At 41.2% G+C, this 15,406-nt stretch overlaps 1 protein-coding gene across 2 annotated transcripts in view; it reads right to left on the bottom strand.

The window, feature by feature from the left end:
- CNTNAP5 (contactin associated protein family member 5) overlaps positions 1–15,406 on the bottom strand; it is a 967,841-nt gene that overhangs the window by 430,052 nt on the left and 522,383 nt on the right. The gene's annotated exons all lie outside the window — the stretch shown is intronic.

Genomic DNA, 15,406 nt, shown 5'->3' with positions numbered 1-15,406 from the left:
TTGATGGGGAATAGTTGCAAGGGGTAGAGGAGTAGGGGATTGGTGGCCATCTGGGGCACTATGCAGTGCATGGTTTAGGACCTGAGACTTAAAAGTTGGGATTTGTGTTCTGAGAAGAGAACTGGATAAAGACAAACATGGAATTTCTGAACTTTAAAGGAACATTGAGTATTACTGGCCCTGTCTCTGATTGCAGCCATTCTTTTTGGTTTCTCTGTGCAGGAGGAAGTAAAACTACATAGAGAAGCCAAGAAGAATCTATATAGACCCACAGATCTTGGGTTTCCCTTCTCACTCTACTATTGTTGCATGACAACATTTTGTCATGTCACATTCCATGGTTGTCCATTCTTCATCAAACTGAGTCTTTGGGTCTATTTCTGATCTTACCCATGTCATGTAAAACTAAACTTCGATTAAATAAATTTGTTAACCTTTGCTCTTCCTAACCTGATTTTTCTTATAGAAATTTGAGCCACGACCCTTACAATGGTCACAATTTTCCAGCCCAACATGTTCAATGTTAGTGATTAAAGAAGGAAACAGATCATTTTGTATGTGTTCATGTAGCATAAGTTTGTACATTCTTTCTGTATAGAAATATGCCAGTAAGTATAGAGCATCCTAAGATTGTTAAACCTCATTTACATGAATTGTATTCCAATGGATTAATCCTAAAATAATAACAGAGCTACAACCAAGACTCACAATGAAAAAAGTCAAACCAATAACAGTATTTACAATTGCAAAAAATTCACAATTGTCAGTATTTCCAATAACAGTAGGTCAACTAAATCACAGCACAGTCATTGAAAGGAATTTCATGCAGCCATTAAAAATCACAGAAGTGAATGTTTAGCCTAGTGTTTGGACACCAGTTAAGATGCCCACATTCCATATATGAGTATCTGGGTTTGACACTCTGTTCTAGTTCCTGACTCCAGCTTCTTTCTAATGCATACCCTGGAAAGCAGTGGTGATGCCATAACTGATGGGGTTCCTGCTACCCATAGAGGTACTTGGATTGAGTGTCTGGATTCCAGCTTCAGCTCGGCCAGTCCCAGATGTTGCATGCATTTGGGCAGGGGACTAGCAGGTAGAGGTTGGAGCTCCCTCCCCCCTCCCTCTTTCTCTCTCTCCCTCCCTCCCACCCATATGTGTTTCTGTCTCTCAGCTAGAAAATAATCATGATGTCATATGTTGTTGATTTCCTATTAAATGAAAAACTCTGGCTAAACAGAATATGCTCTGTGTTTCTAACTTTGAAAAAATTTGAAAATACCAGAATGACTTAGATTGAAAGAACCTCAATTTTACTTTTGTTCTTTTTTTTATATGCTACTGGAATTCTCAAAGCTTCTAAAAATAAAAAGTACAACTTCTATAATTCATTAAAAAGAAAAAAAAACCTTCAAGCTAAAATAAAGAATAGGGAAAGTTTTAGCATTTTCTCAATTGTACTGTTACTGTTTCTCCCAGGCCCCAGGATTCAGCCAGGACGGCAGGATAGAAGTCTCCCTTACACTGAGAGAGTTCAACAGGCTGTGTTGTACCTCCTTGTGAACCAAGTCAGGACTTAAAAGATTTTCTCCGGAAAGGGGAAAGAAGGAGACAGTTTCCATTCTTGCCATTGCTCAATAGTAAAAACAGTGTGCAGTGCACACTACTGGTATTCAATGCCTAACATGTGTTATATGCATTAAATACAGACTTCTTAATTCTCACAGTATTCCTGGTTGACCTCATATTACCGAAAGCCAGAGAGACTTCCCAGGGGCAGAGCCAGCATCCAAAGGGAGGTGGTCGGCACCCTGGATGGACTTCTCTCTTTTCACCACAAGGTCAATGTTGTGGTTCTCCTGGAGTCATTTTTAACCACGTACTAGTACAAAATTGTCTCCAGACATTTACAGAAGTCCCTTGGACAGGAGGTAAGAAAGATGAAGATGAGGTGGGTCAGAGTGGAAAATCTGTGGTTGAGAACCACTGGATTAAAGGAATAATTGCATCATGTCAAAGCCTGGATGTGTGTTTGCTTTCTCCCTCTCACTGTGCATGTTCTCTCTCTGTCTCGGTCTCTTTCTCTCTCTGTCTCTCTCCTTAGTTAACTTCCTAATTAGATACTGGTACTTCATTCTTCACCTCACACTAGTGCCTGTCTTTGTGCTTTAAAGATGAAGGAAGAGCAATCTTATAATCTAGTTGCAAGGTGTTATGGATCTTTGACCTTCGGTGGCTGTCCTAGAACCCTTAAAAGCCTGCCATCCATGCCAAGTCCAGGCGATCACAGCAGCAAACATCATGCATCTAGATACCACCCAGCCAGAGCACAGCCCCTGGGGCATTCTTTCTCCAACCCTGGGAATAACTTGTTACGGGTTTCTGTGATGTCTTTATCACCAATTACTCCTTGCTCAAGCCCCTGCCACTTATAATTTCTAGGAATTAAACAGATTTCTTAATCTCACTAAAGCCGTTTCTTTTTCTGTGAGGGAAAACAGAATTGACTGGTGTGGTGAAGTGTCTAGGTTTTATCTTTCCTAGAAAATCGAATTCAGCTGTTTTTTCCATGTCCCATCATACTTGCCCTTAACAGTTCAAGGGTAGTTTCAATTCTTGTGAGAATAAGTCGGGGAATATATAAATAATTGAATAAGGCAATCTTAAAATGCCAATCACATTGTAAAAGAACATATTACAATTACTAGTACCATTATGACACAATGTGGAACCCAAGTTCCCTTTTTCTTGGATACTTGTTAACCCATCAGTTATCAGACTCTGTTAACTCTTCTCCACACAAAGTGGATTAAATTCCTATATTCCTCCAAAGACCCTCTTTTATTCTATGTTTTATCACTATAGTGAGGGCTATTCATGATGGCCTCCCTCTTTCCCAAGCCTCCTGCCTCTTTCCGGTACAGCACCACTGGATACATTAAGCTGTCTAGTGAGCAAAGTATTATCAGCCTCATAAAAGTACCCCTCCAGTAGGTGCTAAGTGTAAGGAATGATACCCATACTGCTTAGCATGTAAATTTGTTTCTTTTGCAATCAAACCTCCATCTGTCCTGTCCATCTCATGTCTCCACAAAGATTCTCCTCTCTAGTTAGACTAGCTTGCTCATTATGCTCTGAGTAAACACAAAGCACTCATGGATTTCCCACTCTCAACCTCGGATACTGTATTAGCTTTTTGTCACTACAACATCTGAGAGGAACTACTTAGGAAGGAGGAAGGTTTATTTCAGCTCATAATTTTGGAGGTCACAGTACAACATTGGGCACCACCACTGGTCAGGCATCTGATGAGGCTGGCCATGGTAGAATGCATGAAAAAGAGCAATCACATAGCAAACCAGGAAGCAGAGAGGCAAGAAGCATACTCATTTACGCACTATGTGGTCTCTCTTTGAAAAACTACTATAATTAGGGGCTGGCACTGCAGTGTAACAGGTAAAGCTGCCACCTGCAGTGTCAGCATCCCATATGGGTGCCAGTTAAAGTCCCAGATACTCCACTTTTAATCCAGGTCTCTGCTATGGCCTGAAAAAGCAGTAGAAGATGGCCCAAACTCTTGGGCCCCTGCACCCGTGTGGGAGACCCCAAGGGAGCTCCTGGTTCCTGGCTTCAGACGGGTGCAGCTCCAACCATCGTGGTCAACTGGGGAGTGAACCAACAGATGGAAGACCTCTCTCTCTCTCTCTCTCTCTCTCTCTCCTTTTCTCTGTTTACAACTCAACTTTAAAACAAATAAATCCTCAAAAAATAAAAAAAAACTATCATAATTCAATTATGGGGCCAGCCTTAACTATCTACTACTACTTGATCACTTTCAAAGTCCCTACCTTTAGAAACCATAACCAGATTAATTTTTGTTCTTAACCCTTTAATTTAGGATTCTAGGGACCAAACCCTTAACACATGGACTTTTTATTATCCATATCATAGCAATTTACGTATACTGCACTCTTTTAGTTCCCCCACTATTCAAATCCACCTCCCAGTGTTCCAAGACTAATTTGTGTCTCAGTGCCTGCTCTCCTAACTTGTGTGCACAGGCAGTGAATGTTTGCTCTCTATCACGATGATCTAGCACAGTCAGGGCATATTGAAAGTACTGAAAGAATGAATGAATGAACAAGTGAATGAGTTAATAAATTAGGTAATGAATGAAACAGGATTTCCTTATGAGACGGTAGCCTAGCATTTTCTCTTTCTAAATTATTTTGACATCCTCTGTCTGATGTGTTCTCTTAGGTCATATTATTTACTGCCTTGTGGTATTAATTAACAATTTGCCTATACAAGTCTCCTCTCCCCAGTGGGATTACAAGTTCCTGGGGGTCAAATCTGAGTCATGTTTTGGTGTTTCCACTGGCTTTTAAAGGGCAGCATCCTGCCCTCTAGGAATGCTCATTGATTGATTGAGCATCAGACCAGTCAAATCTCCACTGCCCAGTGTCAGCTCAGGGCTCTCTCATGCACACTGGCCATAAATCACAAGTTAAACCTTTCCTAGTTGCTAAATTCTGGCTCATATTTCAAGGTAACCTGTATCCTGAGGTCCCTTGGTCAGCATATAAGGAAAACAACATCTGGGTTTGCCATCCAGGAGAGTCTAACAGACATGCGTGTGGTTGATGCTGAAGGAAACACTTTCCTGGTATAGACTTGAAGCTCAGCTCAATCATCACATGATAAATGTAGATCTCAGAGCTTCAGGAGAGACATTTCCCTAACCACTTCAAGACACAACTCCAACTCTGGTGTCCATGATCAAAATGCTGCCTCATCGTCTGTCAATTTTCCTTGACTTCTTTTCCCAGGTGTCTGAAGCTCCATAGCATCTTCCACCTTGGAGTCTCCTTTTTCTTTTCTTTATCTTCCCTTACTGTAGTATCACTTTCCTCTTTTTTGTCCAAATCTTCAGAGCCAAGCTTGGTTATTTCCATCTCTAGACATTTCCTTTTTTCTCATCCATCTTATTGTTCCTGCTTTGTTTTCCCAAGACATAAGCATGTGTCCTCCTGCCTTTTGAATATTTCTTTACTATCCCTCCCAGCAGGGCCTCTGAACTTCTGGAGGGCAGTGCCCCCAGACCCATCTTGGAGCACAATGCTGGCAGAGAACATGGTTCCAAAGCTTTCTGAACTAAGCAGGAGAAAAGTGAGTTACATGAGAGAATTGTCAAAGTAGAAACTATGAAAGAACAATGAAGGTAATAGCAAGTATGGCTGGTAAGTTATTCTGTCATAATGATAATAACAATAATAATATTAAAAACTAGTTCTCTTGGTTCCTTTTCTGAGTAAAATATGGGGAAAGAAAAATGAGTTAAGAAATAAAATATTTTTTTTTTTTAATTTTTGACAGGCAGAGTGGACAGTGAGAGAGAGACAGAGAGAAAGGTCTTCCTTTTTGCCGTTGGTTCACCCTCCAATGGCCACCGTGGCTGGTGCGCTGTGGCCGGCGCACTGCGCTGATCCGATGGCAGGAGCCAGGGGCTTCTCCTGGTCTCCCATGGGGTGCAGGGCCCAAGGACTTGGGCCATCCTCCACTGCACTCCCTGGCCACAGCAGAGAGCTGGCCTGGAAGAGGGGCAACCGGGACAGGATCGGTGCCCCGACCGGGACTAGAACCCGGTATGCCGGCGCTGCAAGGCGGAGGATTAGCCTAGTGAGCCGCGGCGCCGGCTGAAATAAAATATTTTCAATATCATTACCCAGATGCCCAAGACATCACCATTTTGGTAAACCTTCAATTTTTCTTGACATCATGCAGTTTGGGCAATTTTATTTCTCAGTTTCTCATGAAGTAGAATCCCTCTTCATATTCCAATCTTCTGAAACTTGAACTCTGGGCTCAAATAGACAGCTTGTGGCAGTCCCAGTCCCATGGCAGGCTATTTACTTGCCCTCTGTAATGCGATTTTCTCATCAACATTATCTCAGCTAACGCACAGAAGCATCAATGACAGCTTAATTGAAGCAGAGGATGAAGTTCACAGGCTGGTCATATTTACTGGATGTGCAGATGGCAGGTAGCTGCAAGCTGCTTACATGGAAAAGGGCAATATTTGGGGAATAGCTCAGTTAATTGCAGGGCTATAGCCTATAAGCATCTGGCTGCCAAGATTAATGGGGGTGAGCATTTCCCTCCTGTACTATGAAGCTCTCCAGGCCATCTCTCCACCTCTGGGAGACACATTGGCTTTTATCTCATTAGTACTTCCCCTGGGAATAGCTTATTCCTGCATATGACATGTTCCACAGCGTAAGTTGCAGATGATTGCCATAATATCAGTTTGTTAAAAATTACTACCAACTTTATTTTCATTGTCAAAATTGTATCCTCCAGAGAGGTTTGGTGGTCAGCTCCGCAGGTTCATTCATTCAGTTAGTCAATAATACATGCAACTAACACAGTTGTCCTTATCCCCCTAGGGACAATTCTAGAATGCTTACGGATTCCCATAGCTGAAATTTCAAGGATGCTAGAGTTCCTCATGTAAAACAGCATAGTATTTTCCTACAATTTAGATTACTTATAATACTTAACATAAAGAAAAATCTATGTAAATAGTCGCTAGAGTATATTTTTAGAAAAATAGCAAGGAAAAAAGCCTGTACATTTTTCACTACAGGTGCAATTTTTAAAAATTATTTTTGATCTGCAGTGGATTGCATTTATGGATGTGGACTCCACAGATGAGGAACCTGTGGCTTCAAAGGATGGACTGTAGTTACTGAGGCCCTGCGGAAAGCAGGTGTCCTACTGGGCCCAGGATAAATATGGAGGGTACAGCAGGTAACGTTCTTGTTGACATGGGTCCTATCAGTATTATGTAGAGCAAGGCATTGGTCAATCAATTATATAGGACATTGCTATGAGGTGAATGCCCCTCCAAATCCATGTGCTGAAGTCCTAACCTCCAGTATATAAAAACATAGCTCTATTTTCAAAGAAGGAAAGAGTAATTAGTAAAAATGTAAGGATTTGGTACCCTTAAGAGAAGAGGATGCTATGATATGATGTGATAGACATACAGAAAAAGAAGAAAATGTGAGGACGTAGGGAGAAGATGGCCAGCTATAAGCTAGAGAGGCCTCAGGAAATGTCAGCCCTGCCAACACTTTGACTTTGAACTTCAGGTCTCCAGAACTCTGAGAAAACAAAATTCTGTTCTTCAAGGCACTTAGTCTGCAGTATTTTGTTCTGGCCTCCATAGAAAACTAATACTCACAAGGGAATTTCAAAATGTACACAGAAATGGAATTAAAACAAATTTAGTTTGTAGCAAACAAATTTTGCAATCTCATGAGAGGTGTGTACTATAAAAAAAAACTATGCACAGATTGCAAAATTTTTATGCACCAAAGTGAACTTATCATTTAATTTCATTTACCATGAACATTTTTGGAAATACTCTCATGCAAATACTTAGGACAGCATTACGAAGGGGAAATAACAGTGTGAAAACAGGGATGTGGACTGCTTTGAGATTTCTTGAGATAATAACAATTGATACAGTGGGCAATGTTGGCCACTCAGTGTTAAATAATCGTCAAATTTATCTCCATTATGGCTGCTGGTACAAAGTTATATCACTATCATCTTATCACCTCTTGAGCTAGAAAAAAGAACAAGGCAGTCACAGTAGTCTATCAAGTATAGAAAATTAACGACTGACAGAATGGATAGTTTAATTAGTGTTTTTGAATGCCTTCTCCCCAGCTAGTATTATTTAAGGCATTATGGAAAAGCTGACAAATTACAAGGTGGATGAATATGTGAGATGAACAGTGTTATTTACTCATAGTCATGAAGTGAGAGGAGTTGAAATGACCTCTTCAAAAAACCATTGGCCTCAACTGAAAAACCTCTCCCATGGCAATGGTTGATTTCTGCTCACATTTCCTTTTGTTCAGGGACTCTGTTCTGTCCCAGGTGATGTTTTACTCTGTCTTTTCAGTGTGTAATCATTTCAAGCTGCCTAGCTGCCAGGATCAGATTCTTCAGTTTCAAGTCTGCCTCCTCCTTCTTCAACTCCACTCAACTGTGCTGAGTAGTTGCTTTGAAAGTGTGGTCTCCTTACATCCTGAGGTTTGTAGTCTTTGCTGCTTCCAGAGACATCAAGGTAGTTTACTGTGCAAGACTGGGAAGCTCAGAGTGGAGGTTTTCTAATGAAAGACAGAAAGTGGACTCTGTGCCATATGGCTCACTTGCTGCCTGTTCAACTTTCTGAAAGGACATAAACACATACAAAAACCACCTGTATGAAACTTTGTCCCATATCCAAAGGTACTTACTATGTCCCTTCTTCATTGTCTCAACACATGAAGTAGCTTTAATAATCACAACTGTACCTTTATATATACACACATTCTGATAACCACATTCTGATAACTCCACTACCAACAGTCACATACATACACACAGTATAAAGGCACTTGAAACAAGTCTGTGGAAAACATATATATGAAAAAAAAAAGCTATGCATGGGTTTCAAAATCATTTGCACTAAAGTAAACATCTTTACATTTCATTTTCCACAAACTTTTTGAAGTACTCTTGTACTCTATTGTTATTTAAAGATTTTAAGAAGAAAATATTTCTCAAATACAGCACTTGACTCCCAATCCTCTACAGATGACTGAGAGTTATAAGCAAGACCTTTCTTGGATACCCAGGCAGCTCATTCATAAGAATTATGCTCTCCAAGAGGGCAATCTTACTTTCTTCATGCTGCAAAGTGCAGTAGAATTTGCAAAGTTGAGAAACATGACCTCTGACAACTAGGTTTACTTTGGATTCCCAAGTCAAGGGCATTTACTCATTTTCAAAGGAAGACTAATGATTTCCTTTCAGATAATAAGGGGACATGGTTGAGCTGCTATATTCTTTCATGAATTCATAGAAAAGGGTAAATGTGGCTTCAGTCATTCTAGACCAACCTTCTTCAGTAGCAAGAGGACAGAGCAAGACTATTCGCATTTTTTACCTTAGTAGAACACACCCAGGCTATTCAGCCCAAGTTCTAGCTCCCTTGCCCACAATCTCTCTCTCTCTCTTTTTTTTTTTTTGACAGGCAGAGTGGACAGGCAGAGTAGCAGAGAAAGGTCTTCCTTTTTGCCGTTGGTTCACCCTCCAATGGCTGCTGCGGCCGGCGCATCTCGCTGATCCGAAGCCAGGAGCCAGGTGCTTCTCCTGGTCTCCCATGTGGGTGCAGGGCCCAAGGACTTGAGCCATCCTCCACTGCCTTCCCGGGCCATAGCAGAGAGCTGGCCTGGAAGAGGGGCGATCGGGATAGAATCCGGCACCCCAACCAGGACTAGAACCCAGTGTGCCGGCGCCGCAAGGCGGAGGATTAGCCTTTTAAGCCACAGTGCCGGCCGTCCACAATCTCTCTTTAGTGGGGAGTTGAAATTTTCAGAAGCATTACAATAGAAAAATAAGTTTTAAAGACTGAAGACCTCTATTTCTTTATTCCTATTCTTAGTACTATGCATTTTCGATCAGAAAAATAAAAACAGCATTGAAATGTCAGATCAATTTCAAAACAATTAAAATGGTGACATTTTTCTCTTAAGGGTACTTAATGTTTCATATGACATTGACACCATTATGACCCAATGCTTCTAAGAAAATGCATATTTATGAAATGTTCTGTAGTATTTCTTTGTGGTAGTTCAGATCGGTTTAGACAATGCCCATCACCATTCTAAGTATATCTTAAAGATTCATTAAAGTGGAGAAAACGCTCTCATTAAAAACTGAATATGGTATCTGTTGATCAACAGGCAGGTATGGGTTTTGAGTGATCCTTGTGAACATATGGCTATTGTGAGAGTGGTTCCATTGGAACATGGTCCTTCATGAGCAACAGTAAAAGGCTGAGAGTTTGACAGACATGAAGTGGTCTCTCCAGATGTTTCCTCATTCATTTGTAATTTACCTAAGCAGATTTTCTGATTGCTGAAAGGGCAACGGCAAAGCTTCCTCTGCAGCAAGACTCCTTGAAGGTATTCTCTGATCCAGCGCAGTGCCTTGATTTCCACATGTGATGACAAACATAGAGGTGACTAGAATGTAAATGGCCATGAAAAGTAGGGTAAAGTCTTTGGAAACAGACCACTACTGAGACAGAGCTCTTGTCACTTAGTGGTCTTACTCCTTAGATAATAATCTCACTAAGGAATCTGCACTGAACTTTAAAAATACCCACAAAAATGTGATATGCACTCAGAAAATATTTTTGTGAGGGTTGTATGTTAATGCACATTATTTGCTACAACCTATTCTATACAGACAACATTTGCTGAAGTAGACTAGAAGTCTACACAGTCAATGGACTCCTCCTCCTATGTGAATCCCATCAAACTCAATGCTGTTGTTTACGCATGATTTGACTCCCCAGCTCGTGCAGACATTTAGTTCTGAAAATCATAAATTGATGGTGCTAGGACGGTGGAAACTCAATCTAATCATGGTGTGCAGAAGTGAGGGCTTTGGGAACTAGATTGATAAGGCTGAAAGGGTGAAGCCCCCGTGTGAATTCTAGGAGTTTTATAAGAGATCATGCCGACACAGATGATGAAATTGCTCCCAACAGCTCTGTTTCCTGGATTTCCAGGTGAATCTTCTGTATGCACTGGACCACCCACTTCCTTTATCAGTTTCCAGAGCAATGGGGCTGTCCTGTCTTGGACTGTGAATCCCCAAATCCATGAACCAAAATAACCTCTTTCATAAGTAGCCCTGTCTCGTGTTCAGTTACAGTACCTGAGAATAAGGTTACCAACTGAAATATTTTGGGAAAAACACAACTTTAGATTCCAAAATAGCCTACTTCCCTTAATAACCTATTGTACATTAGACTGTAAATCTTTCTTCTCAAGCACCATTTCCTTACATTTGAGTTATTTAAACAACTGACAGTATACAAAACGAATATGAGTAGCGGCAGGATATAATGTAAAGGCCATGAACTTGCGAATTCAAAAAAGAAGCCCGAGTTTGAATGTCTTCTGGTTCAAAAATACATTGTCGTCCTTTATTTTACTGGAACTTCATCCCAGAGAACAACTAAATCCAGATACCTTCTATTTTAAGGCTGCATTTAGTTTGCATGTCTCTCCCAGATCTCCAATTCAAAAAGCCCTAAATATCTCCTTCTCCCTAAAAAGCCATGCACACAGTATGAAGCTCTGGGTATATGGAAGTAGGTGCCAGGCACCTCTGTGCTGCCTTTTCCACGGGAATTGACTTCTCTTTTGGATCTGAGGTGTTAGAAACACCTGAACTAGTCTACTTACATATATTTTTGAATATGTGGATTCACTAATCCATTAATAAAATGCGATGCCAACTTCTGTTTTATGTAATGTTCCAAGTGTCAAGGATAACCCCACTGACCCTCAAAATTACTAAGACAATTGTCAGTGTTTATTCAATGTTCATGTGGGGTTTCCATCTCTTATGAAGTCACTATGATCTCAAGTACTCTAAAAATAAGTTTATTCAGAAATGTAAAGGAAGAAAGAGATGTTTTTGTTTCAGGGCTTGTGTTGTGATGCAAATACTGGCATCCCATATTGGAGCACCAGTTCCAGTTCCAGCTGCTCTGCTTCTGGTCCAGCTCCCTACCAATGTACCTGGGAAGACAGCAGAAAATGTTCCAAGTACTAGGGCCCCTGCTACCCTTGTAGGAGACTTGGATGGAGTTTCTGGTTCCTGGGTTCAGCATGGATCTAACCTGGCTATTGTAGTCACTTGGGGAATTAACCAGTGGATGGAAGATTTCTCTGTGTGTGTGTCTCTCTCTCTCTATTACTCTGTCTGTCAGATGAAAAAAGGAACATGTTTTGTTTGAATATTTTTTTTGTTTGCCTCCATTCTCCCAAGTAAGTAAAGCCCTGTTTCATTTGTATAAAAGATAAGAAATTTCAAATTTCCCGAAATGCAGGAAATTCCCCCTGGAGGAGAGAATTATGCAAGTTTTCTGAGACAGATTTCAGGAGCTCAGGCTGCACATTTTTAAAACTTCCCTTTACTTGTTTCAATGTTTGAGAGACAGGTCTGTAATAACTGATAATTTCTTTCTCTTTCTGTAGCTGAGAAGTGTGGCAGCATTTACCACCTTCTCTCTCTCAGTCATAAACGTATTTTAATGGACTGACATGTGCTTAATAATACAGGCCGCACCTGGAGTCTTTACAGCAAAGAGCCGCCAGGGCCTGTACTATATTAAAACTGCATTTTTGACCTGGGGCCTACAAGTCTCTGTACTCAAACATCACGCTGATTAGAGAGAAACAGCCCAGTGCCAGCTCACATTTTTCTTCTTTAAATAAGGAGGATTGAGGTTTAACTTTTATAACTCTGAACATGAAAAATATTATAATTCTAAGTGATTAACTCACCTCCTTTACTGGAAATCTAATAAATTTTGCAAAACTCCTCTGACTGCACAAATTTGCTCATGGCTTTTACGACTTCATAGAATGAGGCACCTTCTACCTCTAGGTCTTAAGTGAGAATGGAAGGGTAGGGAATTTGTGAAACAGCTTCTCAACATTGCTGAGTACTGGAGACATGCTAATATCATTTAACGGACATCATAGTCCTGCTTATTTATTTTATCTGACAGGCAGAGACAGATAGAAAGTAAGAGACAGACAGAAAGACAGAATGCTCCCATCTACTGCTTCACTCTCCAAGTATTCACAACTGCTGGGTTTGGGCCAGGCTGAAGCTGGGTGTTGGGGACTCAACCCAGGTCTTCCAAGCAGATGGCACAGACCCAAATACTTGAGCTATCACCTGCCACCTCTCAGGATATATAGTAGCAGGAAGCAGTAGTCAGTAGCAAAGCCAGTCTCGAACTCAGGCATACTAATATGGGATGTGGGCATCACAGGTGATGTCTTAACCATGGTGGCAAACATCCATCCCCAACATTTTTTAAATGTCATGTGACAGGCAGTCTCTAAGATGATCAAACAATCCACATTTGAAAATATCCATGACTGTACAAAGGCACTTCCACCTGAACATAGGCTGGACTTGATTATCCACTTACAATGAGTGGACTATGACAGAAGAGTGATAGGACACTACCTCCAGTATTGGGTGTTCTCAGTCAGGTGATCTTGCTCACCTTCTCCAGGATGCCTTCTGGAGAGGTCCATGAGAGTGAACTGGGTGATGAATCTCCTGAGGCTACCAACAGTGATGTGAGCTAGCCCAGGGGCAAATACTCCCCCCATTAAGCCCCATCAACAACTCCACTGCAACCTCAAAAGAGGCCCTGAGCCGAGATCACACAGCCAAGTGACCCATGCATGCCTTACCCACAGAAACTGAGACAAAGGAAATATTGCCTTCAATCACAGATTTAGGTGTTATCTATTACGCAGCTATAGTTAATGAATACATTCCTCTTTGCATATGAAAGAGAACTGAGAAGTTTCTCCAGGACAACAGAACAGAAAAAGGAGAGACTTCAAATGTTTCTATCTACTCCCAAATCCAGGATCTCCTGCATTTGCCAGGGATTCAATTTGCCTTTTTTAGCAAAATCCTTATTGGCATTTGAGGCTCTTCATGTTCTGATCAGACCTTTACTATTAAGCTGCTTTTTATTTTTAGTATTTAAGACAATTTCCATTTATCTACTTGCATAATAAAACTCAAAGTCCAGTAGTAGAAGACAGGTATTTAAATCAAAAGGAAAAAAATGCACTGTCATTGCATCCATGATAGATGATGTCCCAGGGTGCACAGCAGGGGGTCTGAGGCAGACTCATGACTCAGGGAGAGCTCGCAAAGGACCTGTTGACCTATCAGCAGGCCTGTCCCTAGCACAGCCCTTGGCATGTGGTTTGACCTCCACCAATGGTTGTCAACCTAGAAAGTACTGCAATTTGGAGGACAGAAGACAGTGAGATGACAGGGAAGGCAGAAAAAGTCACTTCAACTGCTCTATGCTGATCTAACAGCAGCTGGAAGAGTCAGAATGTTGAAAACCATGACTTATTCTAAGATATGTTCCATGTTGGTATATGTTAAGGTCTATCGTACATTGCAATAAAAGCCAGTGCTTCCCAAAGGCATTTGCAGATCACACAAACAAGTTTTGGGGCTCGTACTGTTAAAGCAAGTTAAACCGCCTCTTGTTAACACTGGCGTCCCATATCAGAGTGCCAGTTTGAGTCTCAGATGCTCCACTTTTAATCCAGCTCCCTGCTAATGTGCTTGGGAAGGCAGCAGAAGATGGCCCAAGTGCTTGGGCCCCTGACACCCATGCAGGAGACCTGGATGGAGTTCCTGGCTTCAGACTGGCCCAGCCCCAGCTGTTGTGGTCATTTGGGGAGTGAGCCAGTGGATGGAAGACGTATTTCTCTCTCTGTGTCACTCTGCCATTTAAATAAATAAATAAATGCATCTTTTTAAAAAAGTGTTTTCTATACCCAGATGTCATATGCATTACTTATTTAATTCTTTCAAAACACACACATATATTTAACTATGTATCTTTAATATATATAATTTTATAATATGTTTTTAAAAGATTTATTTACTTATTTGAAAGGTAGATTTACAGAAAGAGGGTGAGTGGGGATCAACCTTCAACCTTCAACCTTCTGTCTGCTGGTTCACTCTTCAAATGGCCACACTGAACAGGGCTGGGCCAAGCTGAAACCAGGGATTCCATTTGGATCTCCTCTGTGAGAGGCAGGAGCCAAAACCTCTGAGCCATCTTCTGCTGTTTTACAGGCTCATGACCACAGAGCTGGATTGGAAGTGGAACTTCTGGGATCTGAACAGAATCTCATAGGGGATGCTGGCATCAGAGAAGGAAGCCTAACCCTCTCTGCCTCCATGTTGACCCCTAAAATATGGGGTTTTTTTAAAGCTCATTAATGTTTCCTTGAGACAGAAGAGAGGGCTGTACGAATTTCCAAGGTAATGCGACTCGAGAGGAAAACACAGACTTGTCAGTCAGACACATGCATGTTGAAAGCTCAGCTCGTCACTTAGGAATTGTAATTGTAGAAGTCTTCCATGGCTGCATGTCCTCATCTACAAAATAGCAAATATTCCCTTCCCTGAGCCAGCATGTTGAGGAGTCCGTACAGCACAGGTCCAGTCTGCCGAAGTTGTAGCAGGATGCTCTGTCAATGATCTACCGTACACTAGATATTCCTGGGTAGGAATTCTTAATCCCACATGTCTGGTGAGGATGCTGATAGGTAAGGAAATTTAGGCATTTGCTAAAATTCACCTAATTTGAAATTCTCTATTTTTTTTTACCCTAATAAGAAAAAAAAAATACTGCTTCAACAGACTTGGACACTGGGTCTTCCCGCATCCCTTGAGTTGGACTCTCTGTATGGGTCAG

Source organism: Lepus europaeus, chromosome 1, assembly GCF_033115175.1.
Source record: "Lepus europaeus isolate LE1 chromosome 1, mLepTim1.pri, whole genome shotgun sequence".
Taxonomy (NCBI): Eukaryota; Metazoa; Chordata; class Mammalia; order Lagomorpha; family Leporidae; genus Lepus; species Lepus europaeus.
The sequence above is the reverse complement of the archived record's forward strand: the minus strand, read 5'-3'. Positions and strand labels throughout refer to the sequence as shown.